Source organism: Bos grunniens, chromosome X (assembly GCF_055505025.1).
Source record: "Bos grunniens cultivar Pamir isolate PY7600 chromosome X, Bosgru_T2T1.0, whole genome shotgun sequence".
NCBI classification, from domain to species: Eukaryota; Metazoa; Chordata; class Mammalia; order Artiodactyla; family Bovidae; genus Bos; species Bos grunniens.
The window spans coordinates 36030695-36048117 of record NC_141194.1 but is presented as its reverse complement, the minus strand read 5'-3'; the positions used below and the strand labels follow the sequence as shown (position 1 = coordinate 36048117).

Here is a 17423-nt window from a genome sequence, read left to right as displayed (position 1 = left end):
CGAACCCATGTGCTGGTGTTGGGTAACTAAAGAAAAGCTAGAGCAGGGTGACCCTTTGGCAGTTTTCTTTAAAAGCGAGTTTGCTGTTCCCAGCTGTCAGGGGTCATGCTAACTTGATGGAAGAACTCTCCACTCTGTGGCTATTCACTTCACATCGCTGCTTCTAAACATCATCGTGAAACTGCCAGAGAGAGACAGAAATGCAGATTCTTGGCAGACTTCCAGGCAACGGTTCCCAGGGGAGGACCATCTGTGTTCTGTCAGAGGATAGTCCCTACCTGAGCTTCCAGAGAGTCAGCGTAGAGAATAACTGGGAAGTCTTTGTGAGGACAATAGACAGCGAGCATCACACTGACTTGTCATTCTGGAAAGAAGTGAATTCATGGCCTGTATGTGTGAATCCCCCACGCCACACGCCCAGGCCCTTCATTAAGCATTCCTCTATAGGTTTTATCCTTTATGAGTAAAATCTCATTTTATACTTACTTTTTGCTGTTTGTTGTTCTACAGGAAAATGTTACTAACATGAACACATTAACATACCACATACCACAGGGGCAAAGCTATGGTATATCATCATTTGTAAAAGGATAAGAGAGGCAGTGTAATGTAGAATGAAAAGCATTCCACTGGGAGCCAGGAAACCTGTGTTCCTCTTCTGGGCTTGTGATTAAACTCCTGGGTGATCACAAGGAAGTGACAACATCCCAGGACCTCAGCTTTCTCATATGTCCCAGGGAATCGGCTGAGATCTAATCCAGGTCCCTTCCACACAACAGTATTCCAGGGATAATTGCATGGTTTCTATGTAGAAGTCATTAGGCTGAGTGTTTTCCCATACCTTTGATCTTCAAAACACCCTGTGAAGTAGGTGTCACCATTACATTTCATGACTGAAGGGCCAGGGCTTGCAGAGAATAAGCAATGGGCCAGAGACACAGCCTGCAAGTGGCTTGGCCAGAACTGTGTATTCTAATGATGATGCTGTGCTCTTTATACAGACCAAACTGCTACGACTGGACAGAGCTACTTTTTGTCATCAAAGCTCTTCCTTGAGGATCTTGGACTTCGAGGGCCCAAGAGAGGGGCAGACTATTATCACTATATTGAGCTTTTAGAGTGCCAGCTGATTATCAGCCACTTCCCTAAGCCCCCAGACTTCCTGTTTGTCACTACCCTAGACATCCCCCCTCACTTACCATATGATCCATTCAGCAACCAAGGCAGCATGCCTGGGCCTGCCTTCCAGGATCCTTTCCAACATTAGGGACTGTCCCCATAAACAGAGTCACAGTGTCATGTTCCAGTACGGTGACAGACGTGTGTATGGGGGCCATTCACCTACATGGCAAGTTGAGGACAGATGCAGCCCAAATGCAAACAGACCTTTCAGAGACTCACTGCCAATGAAAGGAGTGGAGGGGCACATGAGGGGTGTGGGCCACAGCATATGCTGACTTGAAAGCTGCAGGGCAAGCTCTTTAGGAAGACCTTCTTGAGATCTGGTGATTTCAGCTAAGACCCTGAGGTCAGACATATCTTGATGGTGTCGAGTTCCTTGGAACAATCAATCTGGGATGGGGGCGGGGGGAGAGCACAAGCTAAGGTCCCTGACCTAACCCTTCTAAGAGTGACACGAGGTTACCATATGGTCAGCAGGCAACTGACCAAATCATCTCTGATAGGCTTCCTCTAACAGCCTGTAAAACTTTGTTGCTCCAAAGGCAAATGTTTCCTTAATGTGTAACCCATGGCCTTTCTTCCACTGACTGGTGCCCGCTGCCAGCTTCACAGAACTCACTCACACATACCAGCAACAAGACTGACTTCCCTAAAAGCCCGCCTCCAAACTAAAGTGCTCCACTCCCTCATTCGAGTTAGATCAGCATTGCAGTTTGGTGGCCTTTGAATAAAAGTCAATTGCTTTGGGGGTCTTTTCTTTTTTTTCTTTTATTTTTTTTTACTTTACAATATTGTATTGGTTTTGCCATACATCAACATGCATCCACCACGGGTGTACATGTGTTCCCCATCCTGAACCCACCTAGGCTGACAGCTTCCTGGCAAACACGCTGACGTTGCTGCAGCTTTCTGTGGATGGAGACCCACAGGCTCATCCCCACGGGCAGCCGGGAGTGGCTGTAGCCGCTGAGCACATGCGGTGCCCACCTCGGCCTGCAGGTGTGCTCTGTCTAGGAGCAGCCTGCAAAGCTCTGTCTGAGAGCCGTGCCCATGTCCTGGGGCAAGGACTTGATGGAGAGGACTTCGTCTTCAATGTAACCAATCTGTTTCCAGAGAGCGCCTTGCAGATGATCTCATCCACTCTCACTCCGTGAACTGGCAGGACTTCCTGAGAGTAAATCCTGATAGCGAGTGGGCTGTCTCTGCAGCCTGTATTTCTTCTCAAGGCTCTAGAGGGGAAAGTGGACTTCCCTGAACCCGGGGCTTCCTTCTCCACTGTGCACACTGCTTCTCTAAGTTGCTTCAGGGTCCTCAGCTCAGATGGAAAGCACTGCCTGAGTACTGGGAACTCTGTGTAGTTACTGGTTTGAGGGACCCGGCATCTCGTTCAGGCTGTGGAAGCCACACTCTGTGAGGCAGAGTTTCAAAGTTCTCGCCAGCTGCTTCTGGGTAAAGCACAGCTCAGGGAAGATCTGTTCTCTCACTCTCAGAGCTGACTCTGCCAGTTATGAGTCAAGTGATTCCCTGAAAAGTTGTCATTGAGTAAATCCTCATTTTTATGGGAGCTGTTTTATTGGAGGGCTGTTGAAAATCTCCTGGCAATGATGTAATCCATCCAACACTGACAACTCAGCAAAGGCTGTAGTTAATCTCTGGAATTCAGCAGTCAGAAAGACTCTGTCCCGGCCTGTTGCACAGACCCTCTAGGAGTCTTAGGAGACCACCTCATCCTCAGTTTGTTTTATAAAAGAAAATTCTGTACCACAGACTGTGGTCCAGATGTATAAATCAAGATGAAAACAGACACCAAAGCCAATGTTGTGATGACAGTCTAAGGCAATTTATTTACTCCTTCTTCAGCAAGCCCCTTCATTCAAGGAGCCCTTTGAGGAAGGGTGAGGAGTATTAATTACAGCTTACAGCAGATTACAGATAGCAGCATCTTTTACACATTTCCTTTCTTGTCAAAACAGACACCACATCTCAGAGGTAAGCATTCTCATCTGTAATTGATGGTTCTCATTAATAATACCATAAATCTGTCACTTTCTACAAACATGCATTATCTCACTTGATCCTAACAACAACATTAGGAGCAATAAAGTCTATGGGAATTTAATTTTGTTTGGTGGCTTCAGTTCCAGAAAGTCTTCAAAAAGAAGGTGGACTTTGACCTTTGTGGGAGGAGGCATGGAAGCTGCATGAGTGCTTTTCCGTGGAAGACTGCATTTCTCCACATCTAAGGGGTACAGCCTTCAACACTGTGCTGCTGACCCCATGCAGGTGCACAGACCATCCCTCTCTTCCTGCCCCTTCATCCTTTCTCATTACAGATGCTCCACTGCCTTACCTCTTGCTACTATTACTCTGCTCCCGAGTCTCTTTCCATATAGAAATACGGCAGAGGGGTGTAGGGTAATGCCTAGACTGGGGGTCCAGAGGCAAATTCTAATCCTAATTTAACAACGGTTGTATGATGTCTGACTAATTTTATCTGTTAAAAACCAAGGAAAGTGGTTGACATGATGATCTCTTAGGACGCTTCTTTTAGTGTAGGGCTATGGAGAAGGCAATGGCAACCCACTCCAGTACTCTTGCCTGGAGAATCCCAGGGACGGGGGAGCCTGGTGGGCTGCTGTCTCTGGGGTCACACAGAGTCGGACACGACTGAAGCGACTTAGCAGCAGCATTCACAGAGTGAGACGGGGTCAGGGAAGCCCAGGGGCTGTTGAGGCACCTAGGGACCTGCAGAAACAGAAGCCTTTACCATACCTGAAGCGGAAGGTGTCCTGACAGCTGGTTGAGGGCTGGAGCTTTGCAGGAAGGGGCCATGGGCAGAGCCATAGCTGTGGAGGAGCATCATCACTGCCCAAGCCAGGAGGAGGTGAGAGAAATACACTCATGACCTCGCTGTCTTCTGCCCTCCAAGAGCCTGCTGACACCTCCTGGCAGAGGCAGAGTACAGAGGGGCCTAGAGATGCCCACTGCAGGGAGCAACCCCCTGGGGCCCAGGGAAGAGCAGAGAGTGGCTCTCAGGAGATCTAGGGGCAGACAGCACATACCTGCCCCCCCAGACCCCAAAGCAGGATTTGGTTGTTCTTTTCTCAGAGGGACAGGTTCTAGCTGTCATTTATGTGTGTGATTATGCATTTATTTAAACAGCTGTTATTTCTGTCTCTGCTTGCACCTGTTCTCTGGTATATCACCAGCAGAGTATCCACTTTACACATCAGCCAGTATCTTTACAATAACTGGAAAACGCTGGTTTTTCTTGGGTGACTAGCTAGAAGCTAGTACCATATTTTCTTGCAGAAAATAAAGTTTTATCAGTGACATAGATTTGATAGTCCACCTAAAGTAGATGATATTAGAAGAATTACAACCTGGATAACACATGTTTAATGTTGATGAATTTATAATGGGGATACACTGAAGCGTTTGGATCTTTACAACTAGCATTAGTTTAGCAAATGAAAGCATGGGGAGTAGAAATCCCGAATTTTATTCTTTATAAGAGTCAATATACTTTTATACACTGGTGTGTATGTGCATATCTGTTTCCTGACTAATAGCTCTTTTTTTTTTCCTTCCAAACAATACACAAAACATGATCAAATGCTTATAAAGCAAAATACCACATTCTACAGTCTCATAGGCTTTATTTCTTTGTTTTGGGCCTAATGGAGCTGCTTGAATGGCATGTTGGAGGATTTTCTGTATCTAAATTATGTCACCACTCTCTCTGATTTTCCACTTTGTTACGAACCCAATAATCTGTTGCCATGCCCAGCTTGCTAAAATTCCCAGCAGAGTGCAGAAGGGTACAATGAGTCTGAAATACCACATCAGATCTAACCCGAGGACTGATGTTAAATAAACCTGAGAGTAAATATTAAGTGAGGAAAGAATTTACCTTCAAACTCCAAGTTTTAGGATCTGTGCCCTTTAATTTCATCCCATCAATTTCTGAAGTACGAATTTGCTTTATAACACTAGAACACTTTTTATTAAGCATCGAGATGCATGTATCCTTAGCTTGTGCTTTATAAAATCTGACAAATGATACTAGGAGACTCCTGAGGGATCTGCAGGGTATCACAGGACTAGCGGCTCTCTCTGTAGCAGGAGATGAGGACACAGTCGACATTCAGATTTCACGTGGTTTCCCCCAGGGAGGGCCACACTCTGAAGAGCCGCACAGCAGCCACACTGAAAGGTGGGGAATGGACACAAGCACACAGTCCACAAACGTGAACTTGGGGAAGCGAAGAAAAACAAACGACACTTCGAGGCAGACACAGTCTCTGGTGAGCAGTAAGAACAGGAGACCTGAGGCTCATGCATCTCCTCCATCTCCACCACGTCTGTCTCAAGATGCTTTCACGGCAGACCTTGTGAGAGAGGCACATGGGGGAGTCCGGGGTGTTCGCATCCAGGGATACCGAGTCAGTGAGAACAGAGGAGGGAAGAGGGGATACTCTATTCAAGTCCTGAGTGCTCACCATGCAGTGGGCTGCTGAGATCTGAGTTAATCCCACCAGAGTCAGAATGTTAAGCAGGGGCTTAGGAGGTGTCATCTGGGTGATTCTAGAGCACATGTCCCCATTTCCAGAAACCCTCAGGCACAGAAACTGTCTCTCACTCCCACCCCTCAATACCCTCCCCTCTGCCTCTATGAAGTCCCAGATTATTTTGCCCCCACCCAGGGGAAGAGCACCTGAAGGTCCCTATTCACACGGCAAGGTGTCAGCCCACATGGGGCCACAGATCAGCAACCCTTCAAATCTGGAGCGTGAACGATTTCATCGATGGTGAGACTCAACTAGTGTGGCTGGGAGGGAAGAGGGCAGAAGGCAGGGGGGCCGCTGGCAGGACAGGGAGGCAAGGTGTTCCACCTCAGCCTCGGAGCAGTGGGAGAAGGCACCTGACTCTCAAGCGAGATGGGGTGTGCAGATAAAGGACCCAGAGGAGCTTCCACAGGATGAATCCCCAAACTCTGACGGGTACAGCTCTCTGTGGGGGTGTAACTCCCGAGGGAACAGTCCAAGCCCAGCAGTGGGGTCTCTGTTGGACAGAGCCAGGGGGAGGCACACGTGCCTAGTTCAGCCTCACCTCTGAGACAGTCTCCTATCGGGGGTCCTAGCCCTGTGCTCCTAAACTGCCTGTGCTCCCTTGATTCCTCTTCACTCCTTCACTTTTGTTCTTCCTCCTCTCAGGAGATATTCGGGGATAAACAAACAGGAGGTCTGTGAGGGTCTCCCAAGTTCACGTGCCTCCGTGACATCCTGTGTGGCTTGTGTAAAACAACCACGCGGGGCTTGAGCAGCTCGCCCCTGAAATGGTCTGTGCTCGTCTAGGATTCAACACTGAAGTGGAGTCAGGAGGCAAAGGAGGAGAGAGAAGTGTCCTTACATGGGACCGTGTGTGTGTGTGTGTGTGTGTGTGTGTGTGTGCGCGCCTGTGCACTTGATTAGGATTCGAACGTGAGGTGGAGTCAGGAAGCAAAGGAGAAGAGAGAAGTGTCCTTACATGGGACCGTGTGTGTGTGTGTGTGTGTGTGCGTGTGTGTGTGTGTGTGCCTGTGCACTTGACTAGGATTCGAACCTGAGGTGGAGTCAGGAAGCAAAGGAGGAGAGAGAAGTGTCCTTGTGTGTGTCCTCAGGATTCGACTGTGAGGTGGAATCAGGAGGCAAAGCACGAAAGATAAGTGTCCTTACATGGAATCACGTTTGTGTGTGTCTGTATGTGTGAGCTTGTCCAGGATTCAACCGTGAGGTGGAGTCAGGAAGCAAAGGTGGAGTGAGAAGTGTCCTTACATGGGATTGTGTGTGTGTGTGTGTGTGTGTGTGTGTGTCTGTGCACTGAGGCAGAGTCAGGAGGCAAAGGAGGAGAGAGAAGTGTCCTTAGATGGTATCACGTGTGTGTGTATGTGTCAATGGAAAAGGAAGATCTTTGAACTTCATGTATGTTAACTAGACAGTCTCTTTTCAGGTTAGGATTTGACATATAACTATTTTGGGGATCCTTTCTTGATAGAGCAAAAAAGTATTTTACTGTCAATATCATATTTTTAAAAAAATTTAACCTATTAAAATTAACAGGTAGTGAAGTGAAAGTCACTCAGTCATGTCCAGCTGTTTGGGACCCGATGGACTATACAGTCCATGGAATTCTTCAAGCCAGAATACTGGAGTGGGTAGCCGTTCCCTTCTCCAGGGGATCCTCCCAACCCAGGGATCGAACCCAGGTCTCCTGCATTGCAGGCAGATTCTTTACCAGCTGAGCCACAAGGAAAGCCCAAGAATACAGGAGTGGGTAGCCAATCCCTTCTCCAGCAGATCTTCCCAACCAGGAATAGAACCGGGGTCTCCTGCATTGCAGGCAGATTCTTTACCAACTGAGCTATCAGGGAAGCCCAAAATTAATAGGTAAGAACTAGGTAACTATTTCACTGAAGTTGCTCAGTTGCTGGCATTTTGCTTCTGTACATTCCTGACACAGTCTTCTGAAATGCAGAGCACTGAACTGGTTGAGCTGGTATTGCCAATCTTTTCATGTTCAGCATGGATTTCTAAATGTTAACCTTCACCTGATTTTAAATGCATTTTTTTTGCTTATTTATATATGTAATTCTTGGAGTAACATAAATCAAAAGCCACAAATTTCTAATTTAGTGTCTGGTTTTACAGATCCCTGACTCTTCATTAACTTCTTGATTTATAAGCAATGGACCAAAAGTCACAGCTGCTAGATACAAAAACTTGCATGGGATTTACGCACTCCAACTAAGAGCCCTGCTGTAAATCAGTGTCCCATTTACAAATGTTTCCATTACTGAGTGCTTTGGCTGTCTGATTTGAAAACACCTCTATCTTCACTATTAAATTCTGCTTTGTCTTTTTAATATACAGCTCTTTCAGACCATTTGTTACTACCAAGTGATGATTTATGTAAGGCAAAGTAATAAATTTTATAACATAAATTTTAAGAGCTTTGAATTAGGTACACCAGATTTTTGAAAGCTTTATGGCTGAAAAACAATTCTCAGAAGCCAGAAGTAAATTTTACGTCCTATGAAACAAAACACGGAGTGCTGGCCATAGGATGGTCTGTCTTTTCTTTCCATACTATCTCCCCACCTCCTGCATTAAGACTTTCCTCTTTGACAGTGCCTACAGTTGTTGGCTGGATCTAAGAAGACGTCAAAGGGCAGAGAAATGTTAGTATTTGACCTGAACAGATCGATACGATTAGTGTGCACTAAGCCTCTTGCTGAATTCGGGGGCCTTCATGGTTTTATCTTGGTTCCCTCTTTCGTCTGTGCTTTTCATCTGCTGGGGACACACTGAGGCACACTGGGACTTAATTTCCTGATTGGGCTCAGGATTCTTGCTGGAAGGCCTGGTAACTACAGATCTGTTGAAGTCATTTATTGTTTCCCTGGCCAAGGGCTGAAGGACTCTTGTTTATCAGTTTTATTCACCTCACCTGCTGGTAACTGAAATACTGCCCACTGTCAGAGAGACTTGCTCCAATAGGGGATTAGGGAAAAACCTGAGGGCACTGAGTAAGAATTAGTATTTTAGAATGATCGTATTCTGGAAGGTGTTATTCACAATAAAGGAAATGGATAATTTTCCTCTTGATTCTATAAAACCCAGCAAATCCGTGTCACTGACTTTGTCTCTTAGGTTCATGTGCTTTACTCTTTGTACTTTCTTCCCTGCTAGGGTGCTGCATTGTCACCTGGTAACTTTCACTACAAAGGTTTTTATATTACTGAATTTCCAGGAGCTGAAAGCTATTTAAATGGACAATTAAAGGCACAGATGTTCTTTTGGATGAAGTGACAAACAGTAGACAGAAACTGTTACCCTGTCCTCTCTACAGAGCCCTGAGATTTGTAGGAACCTGAGAAATGGTAGGTGAACAATTTGCTGTACAGCAGTTAGGACTCACCCATAAAATAATTTTTTTCCCTGAAATAATTTTTAACACAAAATATTTAGAATAAAGTAGCCCACGTATTTCTTATAGACCTCTTTTGGGACTATCCTTAAGCCCGGGGGTTGGGGTTGGTCACAGAGAGAAACTAACACAATCTTCTGGAAGTTCAATACATGGTCTGTGTCCTCAAAGTAGCAAAGTGAAAGTAAAAGTGAAAGTGTTAGTCACTCAGGGTGCAAGGAAGGATTCAAATGCAAACTAGTTAGATTCCTATGGGAAACTCTGAGGTTTAAACTAGGTTTCCCTGCTAAGTACTGTCCAAACCACTGCAAGTCACATCAGTTTTTTAGCATCTTAGTTCCTCTATCTTAAATATAAAAGACTTAATTGATAGGTACTCAATGAACACCTATTATGTGCCAGCACTGTCAAAGCTATTGGGGACTGGGTGATCACTGAAGCCACAGTACTTTACAGAATTAAAAGGACAGAATTGGAAAGGAAACATTTTCATAACTACCAAGGTCAGATATATTGTACACAAATTTGAACAAATACTGTATAAGAGGAAGAAAATTCTTCAAGGTCTCTTTCACCTGCATAGTACTAGTGAGGCCACAGGTTGGAATTTGCCCCTTAAGGACAGGAGAGTTCAGGATAAAAATAATGGCAGAAACAGAGAGGAGCTGAGCCCTGACTGGGTAAAAAGAGAAGGTGGCTATATATTTCTCACTCTTGAGGTCAAGGAGATCTCCCAAACTACACATGCACAGAAAAGTTCCTCAGGGGTCAGAGAAGGCAGAGGGTGTCCTTATGTCCTGGCAGCCTCCTAGAGACCCTCAGGAGCTGGACTCCATCTTGGCTAAAAGATGCACATGCACATCAGGAAGGGCCCTGAGTCAGACCAAATATGGACACAGAGCCAAAGAGAGCAAGATGACTGGCCAAAGGGAACCTGGAAAACTGTCCTCATATAAATGATTTCAAATACTGCAAAAGCGCTCACCTCCCTCTGAGTGCATCCATGTGTCTTTCCACATGTACTTTGCTCCTACTAAATGTTCTATCCGCTTTACAAAATTTCCATCACTTTGCTAAAATTCTTTCTTCAAAGAAAATAAGAGTCAGGGTTCTGCTTCCAGCCTCTAGTCGCTGGTGGTCTAGAGGTTAGGATAGGGTACTCTCATCACCATAAGCCCAGGTTTGATTCCCAGTCAAGGAGTTGAGCTCCCACTTCAACTTGCTGCACACCATGGACAACAGATTACTAGTGGTTCTGAGTGTTGCTTGCAGATGCCAGAGGAAGAAAGTGAAGTCTCTCAGTCATGTCCGAGTCTTTGTGAGCCCATGGACTGTAGTCTACCAGGCTCCTCTGTCCATGGGATTTTCCAGGCAAGAGTACTGGAGTGGGTTGCCATTTGCTTCTCCAGGGGATCTTCCCAACCCAGGGATCGAACCCAGGTCTCCTGCATTGCAAGCAGAAGCTTTACCGTCTGAGCCACCAGGGAAGTCAGATGCCACAGGCGGCCATACAAAATTTATTCTCAAAAAATTCAAATTTTGTCCTGACAATGGCTCTCTGAAGGGTTAGTTCAAGGCCTTGATTTTGTTTTTCCCTCCATGAATTTTTATCACACCTGGACTGGCCTCCCAGTAGGCAGTGATCAAAGCGTTTAATACAAATATTCTAGACCAGGCTACCTGAGACAAGGTATATAACAGATTAGAAAACACTCTGAGATAAAAACTGAAAACCAACATACCAAAACTAATGGGATATACTGAAAGTAAGGTTCAGAGTGAAATGTATAGTTTCTACATTAAAGAAGAATAAAGATCTCAAAACAATAATGTAACTTGCCACCTTAAGAAACTAAAAAAAAAGACCAAACTAAACTCAAAAGAAGTATAAGAAAGGATGACAAAAATTAAGGTGGAGATAAACTGAATAAGGAATATAAAATAATGCAGATAACCAACAAAATCAAAATTGGTCCTTTGAACAAATGAAAAAAAAAATGGACAAACCTTAGAAAAATGAGAGGAAAGTTGTATTTCTAATACCAGGAGTTAAAAGTCAGATATTACTCCCAACATTACAAAAATAAAAAGAACTGAAGCAGAATATTATGAGGTATTATATGTTAATAGATAATATAACATAAATGGAAAGGACAAGTTCTTATAAATACAAACTACCAAACCTGACTTATGAAGCGACAGAAAATTGGAAAAGTCCGTAACAAGTAAAGAGGTTTAAACTCAAAGGTTACAAGGTATACAATGACAAGAAAAACCCAACACCATATGGCTTTACTGATGAATTCTACCAGACACTGAAGATTTTAAACTAATGGCTCTCAAACTCTTCCAAAAAACAGAAGAGAAGGGAACACTTCTTAACTAATTCTATAAGGCCAGTGTTACTTGATAAAAAAAAAAAAACCCAGACAAAGGTATCACAAGGAAACCACAGAAATATAACACTTATGTCTACAGATGTAAAAAAAAAAAACAACAAAATATAACTAAGCTGAACCCAGCAACATATTAAAAGGACTATGAAGTGAAGTGAAGTAAAGTCGCTCAGTCGTGTCCAACTCTTTGCAACCCCATGGACTGCAGCCCACCAGGCTCCTCCCTCCATGGGATTCTCCAGGCAAGAGTACTGGAGTGAGTTGCCACTTCCTTCTCCAGGGGATCTTCCCAACCCAGGGGTCGAACCCAGGTCTCCTGCATTCCAGGCAGATGCTCTAACATCTGAGCCACCAGGGAAGGCCCCCCAAAAAAGGACTATACACCCTGTGAAAAGAAGGGAAGCGAAAAGCAAAGGTGAAAAGGAAAGATAAACCCATTTGAATGCACAGTCCCAAAGAATAGCAAGGAGAGATAAGAAAGCCTTCCTCAGCAATCAATGGAAAGAAATAGAGGAAAACAACAGAATGGGAAAGACTAGAGATCTCTTCAAGAAAATTAGAGATACCAAGGGAACATTTCATGCAAAGATGGGCTCAATAAAGGACAGAAATGGTAGGGACCTAAGAGAAGCAAAAGATATTAAGAAGAGGTGGCAAGAATACACAGAAGAACTGTACAAAAAAGATCTTCACAATCCAGATAATCAGGATGGTGTGATCACTCACCTAGAGCCAGACATCCTGGAATGTGAAGTCAAGTGGGCCTTAGGAAGCATCACTATGAACAAAGCTAGTGGAGGAGATGGAATTCCAGTTGAGCTAATTCAAATCCCGAAAGATGATGCTGTGAAAGTGCTGTACTCACTAAGCCAGCAAATTTGGAAAACTCAGCAGTGGCCACAGGACTGGAAAAGGTCAGTTTCATTCCAATCCCAAAGAAAGGCAATGCCAAAGAATGCTCAAAATACCATACAATTGCACTCATCCCACATGCTAGTAAAGTAATGTTCAAAATTCTCCAAGCCAGGCTTCAGCAATATGTGAACCATGAACTTCCAGATATTCAAGCTGGTTTTAGAAAAGGCACAGGAACCAGAGATCAAATGGCCAACATCCAATGGATCATCAAAAAATCAACAGAGTTCCAGGAAAACATCTATTTCTGCTTTATTGACTATGCCAAAGCCTTGGACTGTGTGGATCACAATAAACTGTGGAAAATTCTGAAAGAGAAGGGAATACCAGACCACCCGACCTGCCTCTTGAGAAACCTGTATGCAGCTCAGGAAGCAACAGTTAGAACTGAACATGGAAGAACAGACTGGTTCCACATAGGAAAAGGACTATGTCAAGACTGTATATTGTCACCCTGCTTATTTAACTTATATGCAGAGTACATCATGAGAAACACTGGGCTGGAGGAAGCACAAGCTGGATCAAGACTGCCAGGAGAAATATCAATAACCTCTGATATGCAGATGACACCACCCTTACGGCAGAAAGTGAAAAAGAACTAAAGAGCCTCTTGATGAAAGTGAAAGAGGAGAGTGAAAAAGTTGGCTTAAAGCTCAACATTCAGAAAACGAAGATCATGGCATATGGTCCCATCACTTCATGGGAAATAGATAGGGAAACAGTGGAAACAGTGGCAGACTTTATTTTTCTGGGCTCCAATCACTGCAGATGGTGACTGCAGTCATGAAATTAAAAGATGCTTACTCCTTGGAAGGAAAGTTATGACTCACCTAGACAGCATATTAAAAAGCAGAGACATTACTTTGCCAACAAAGGTCCGTCTAGTCAAGGCTATGGTTTTTCCAGTGGTCATGTATAGATGTGAGAGTTGGACTATGAAGAAAGCTGAGCGCTGAAGAATTGATGCTTTTGAACTGTGGTGTTGGAGAAGACTCTTGAGAGTCCCTTGGACTGCAAGGAGATCCAACCAGTCCATTCTAAAGGAGATCAGTCCTGGGTGTTCATTGGAAGGACTGATGTTGAAGTTGAAACTCCAACACTTTGGCCACCTCATTTGAAGATCTGACTCACGGGAAAAGACCCTGATGCTGGGAAAGATTGAGGGCAGGAGGAGAAGGGGACGACAGAGGATGAGATGGCTGGATGGCATCACTGACTCAATGGACATGGGTTTGGGTGGACTTCATGAGTTCATGATGGACAGGGAGGCCTGGCGTGCTGCGGTTCATGGGGTTGCAAAGAGTCGGACATGACTGAGAAACTGAACTGAACTCCCTGTTCAAATGAGATTTATCCCAGGAGAGCAAGAATAGTTCTATCTATGAAAATCTATCAATATTATACATTGCATTAATAGAGAAAAGAAAGAAATGCCCACGTGATTATCTCAATGCATACAGAAAAGCATTTAACAAAACCCACAACTCTTGAATGATAAAACACTCCAGAAATATGTAGCAGAATGGAACCTCCTCAACCTGACAAAGGGTATTTGAAAAATAGACAACTAACATCACACTTGTGAACAAGAAAAAAATGTCTTCTCTTGCCATTTCTATTTAACACTATACTAAAAGCTCTATTCAAGTAATTGGGTACTGTGTGGATCACAATAAACTGTGGAAAATTCTGAAAGAGATGGAAATATCAGACCACCTGATCTGCCTCTTGAGAAACCTGTCTGCAGCTCAGGAAGTAACAGTTAGAACTGGATATGGGATAACAGACTGGTTCCACATAGGAAAAAGAGTATGTCAAGGCTGTATATTGTCACCCTGTTTATTTAACTTCTATGCAGAGTACATCATGAGAAAAGCTGGACTGGAAGAAACACAAAATGGAATCAAGATTGCCGGGAGAAATATCAATAACCTCAGATATGCAGATGACACCACCCTTATGGCAGAAAGTGAAGAGGAACTCAAAAGCCTCTTGATGAAAGTGAAAGTGGAGAGTGAAAAAGTTGGCTTAAAGCTCAACATTCAGAAAACAAAGACCATGGCATCTGGTCCCATCACTTCATGGGAAATAGATGGGGAAACAGTGGAAACCGTGCCAGAATTTATTTTTTTGGGCTCCAAAATCACTGCAGATGGTGACTGCAGCCATGAAATTAAAAGACGCTTACTCCTTGGAAGGAAAGTTATGACCAACCTAGATAGCATATTGAAAAGCAGAGACATTACTTTGCCAACAAAGGTCCGTCTAGTCAAGGCTATGGTTTTTCCTGTGGTCATGTATGGATGTGAGAGTTGGACTGTGAAGAAGGCTGAGTGCCAAAGAATTGATGCTTTTGAACTGTGGTGTTGGAGAAGACTCTTGGACTGCAAGGAGATGCAACCAGTCCATTCTGAAGGAGATCAGCCCTGGGATTTCTTTGGAAGGAATGATGCTAAAGCTCAAACTCCAGTAGTTTGGCCACCTGATGCAAAGAGTTGAGTCATTGGAAAAGTCTCTGATGCTGGGAGGGATTGGGGGCAGGAGGAGAAGGGGATGACAGAGGATGAGATGGCTGGATGGCATCACTGACTCACTGGACGTGAGTCTGAGTGAACTCCCGGAGTTGGTGACGGACAGGGAGGCCTGGAGTGCTGCGATTCATAGGGTCGCAAAGAGTCAGACATGACTGAGGAACTGAAGTGAACTGAAGAAGTAAAATGTCTACCAGTCAATTAGATGGGTATCTGCACCTTAGCTTTCCTCACTCCCCAGATGACTATTGTTCCTAACAACCAGACGCTCACCATACCGCTGGCAACACATACACAGTCAAAAAGAGCCATAGAGTTTATACCCCTACTAGTCGGTCTGGGAATCACGGCTGGGATAGGTATGGGAATAGCAGGAATTGCTTCATCAATCACTTTTACCATACACTATCTGAAGACTTCACAGACGACATTGAGAGAGTACCCACATCTTTAGCAGCCTTCTAAGACAAACTATACTCCCTGTCTGTAGTGGTTTTACAAAATAGGAAAGGGCTAGACCTATTGACAGCTGAAAAGGGAGGACTCAGCCTCTTCTTGAATGAAGAATGCTGCTCTTATATAAACCAATCAGAAATAGTCAGGGACATGGCCCAACAGCTAAGGGAACAAATCATAAAAGGAGGGAAAAAGCAACTAATTTCTGGGGTAATTGGAGCAATATCTGGAGCTGGGCATCATGGCTTCTCCCTTTAACAGGTCCTCTCTTCATGCTCTTTGCAGCACTCTTGTTTGGACCTTGTATTCTCAACGCTATTACCCAGTTCATAACCTCTTAGTTGAATCCATAAAGTTACAAATGGTAATAGTTCAATACAGCCCGCTAAACAATGGGGAGCTCTGAATGTCCTACCAAAACATGCGATGATGCTTTCTACAACGAGAAATAGAAGCATCAAGAGTGTGGAATGAAGAAGTTAAAATTTTACATAACCTCCTTCTCCTTCTGCATCTGTAACTCAGCTTGTCCCTTGCAAAGTCTAGATCACGTAGGTCACGTAGTCTCAGAAACTGGGGATTTGTAATACTAGGAATGAGTTTATCTCATTCACCCTTGTCCTGCTCTTTGTAATCGCCCAGCCCCATGTCTATCCAGGCCAGGCAGCCCCCTCCCAATCTTGACCACTGTTCCCAAGCATGCAAAACCCCTTAGTTTAAACCAGCCTATCAACAGCTAGTGTTGCTCACTACAGTCTGTCTATGAAAACTCTGTTATCCCTTTGTTCCGGGCTCAGAGCTTGGAGTGTTAACTCCTCTGGGCCCGCCACCGTAAGAAACTTGAGTTCTCCAACTCTCCAAGTGTGGCGCTTGGTTTCTTGAGTACTGGTTTCTGCAACAATATTAGATTGTTTGTTGCTCAGTTGTGTCTGACTCTTTGTGACCCCATGGACTGTAGCCTTTTCAGGATCCTCTTCCATAGACTACTCTAGGCAAGAATACTGGAGTGGGTTGTGATTCCCTTCTCCAGGGATCTTTCCAACTGAGGGATCAAACCCTGGTCTCCCACATTGCAGGCATATTCTTTACTATCTGAGTCACCAGGGAGATTACAGTTTTTTAAATATTGTACTTCACCTAAATGAAATATTTTATTCACCAAAAGGCTAAAAAAGTCAAAAGATGGCCCAAACTGTGGGTAAAAAAAATCCTAGAATCTAGGATATATAATGACCTCCTACCACTCAAGGACAAAAAAGATTAAAAACTCAATTGAAAAAAAATGGGCAAAAGGCATGAATACATTAAAGAAGATACACAAATGGCTAATAAACACAAGAAAAGATGCCTGGCATCATTAATCATTGGGGAAATATAAGTCAAAACCACAATGATGTACCACCTCACTCCTATGATTACAATTTTAAAAAAACAGATAAGAAGTGTTGGTGAGGCGGTAGAGAAATCGGACCACTCATACGTCTTAAGGGTAAAGCCCCTATAGGAAATATTTTGTCAGTTCCTTAAAATAATTTAGACAGAGTTTTACCATATTACCTAGTAATTTCACTTCGAGGTATATACACAAGAAACTATAAGCATATGTTCACATAAAAACTTGGACATAAATGTTAACAGCAACATTATTCATAATAGCCCCAATGTGGAAACATTTACAAACTAAAGAATGGGTACACAAAATGTGTTGTGTACACACACAAACACACACACACACTGGAATATTATTAAGCCATGAAAACAATGAAGTACTAATACATTCTACGACATGGATCAACATTGAAACCATTATACTAAGGTGTGTACACACACACACGCACACACACAATGGAATATTATTAAGCCATAAAAAGAATAAAGCACTAAAACATTCTACAACATGGAACAACCTTGAAAGTGTTATACTAAGTAAAAACCCAGATTCAAAAGGCCACATATTACATAACTCTATTCATGT

The 17423-nt window shown here is 43.8% G+C and overlaps 1 long non-coding RNA gene across 9 annotated transcripts in view; it reads right to left on the bottom strand.

Moving 5' to 3' along the window:
• Positions 1 to 17423, bottom strand: part of LOC147340119 (uncharacterized) — a 571221-nt gene that overhangs the window by 75626 nt on the left and 478172 nt on the right. Inside the window, exon 12 of one of the 9 annotated variants that reach the window (XR_015158935.1) lies at positions 3001 to 3927. The exons of 7 other annotated variants lie outside the window; for them this stretch is intronic. This is a non-coding gene — a long non-coding RNA (uncharacterized LOC147340119). Of the gene's footprint in view, positions 1 to 3000; positions 3928 to 5109; positions 5574 to 17423 lie in introns of those variants that run through there. One more of the 9 variants, XR_015158934.1, reaches the window with a different exon arrangement.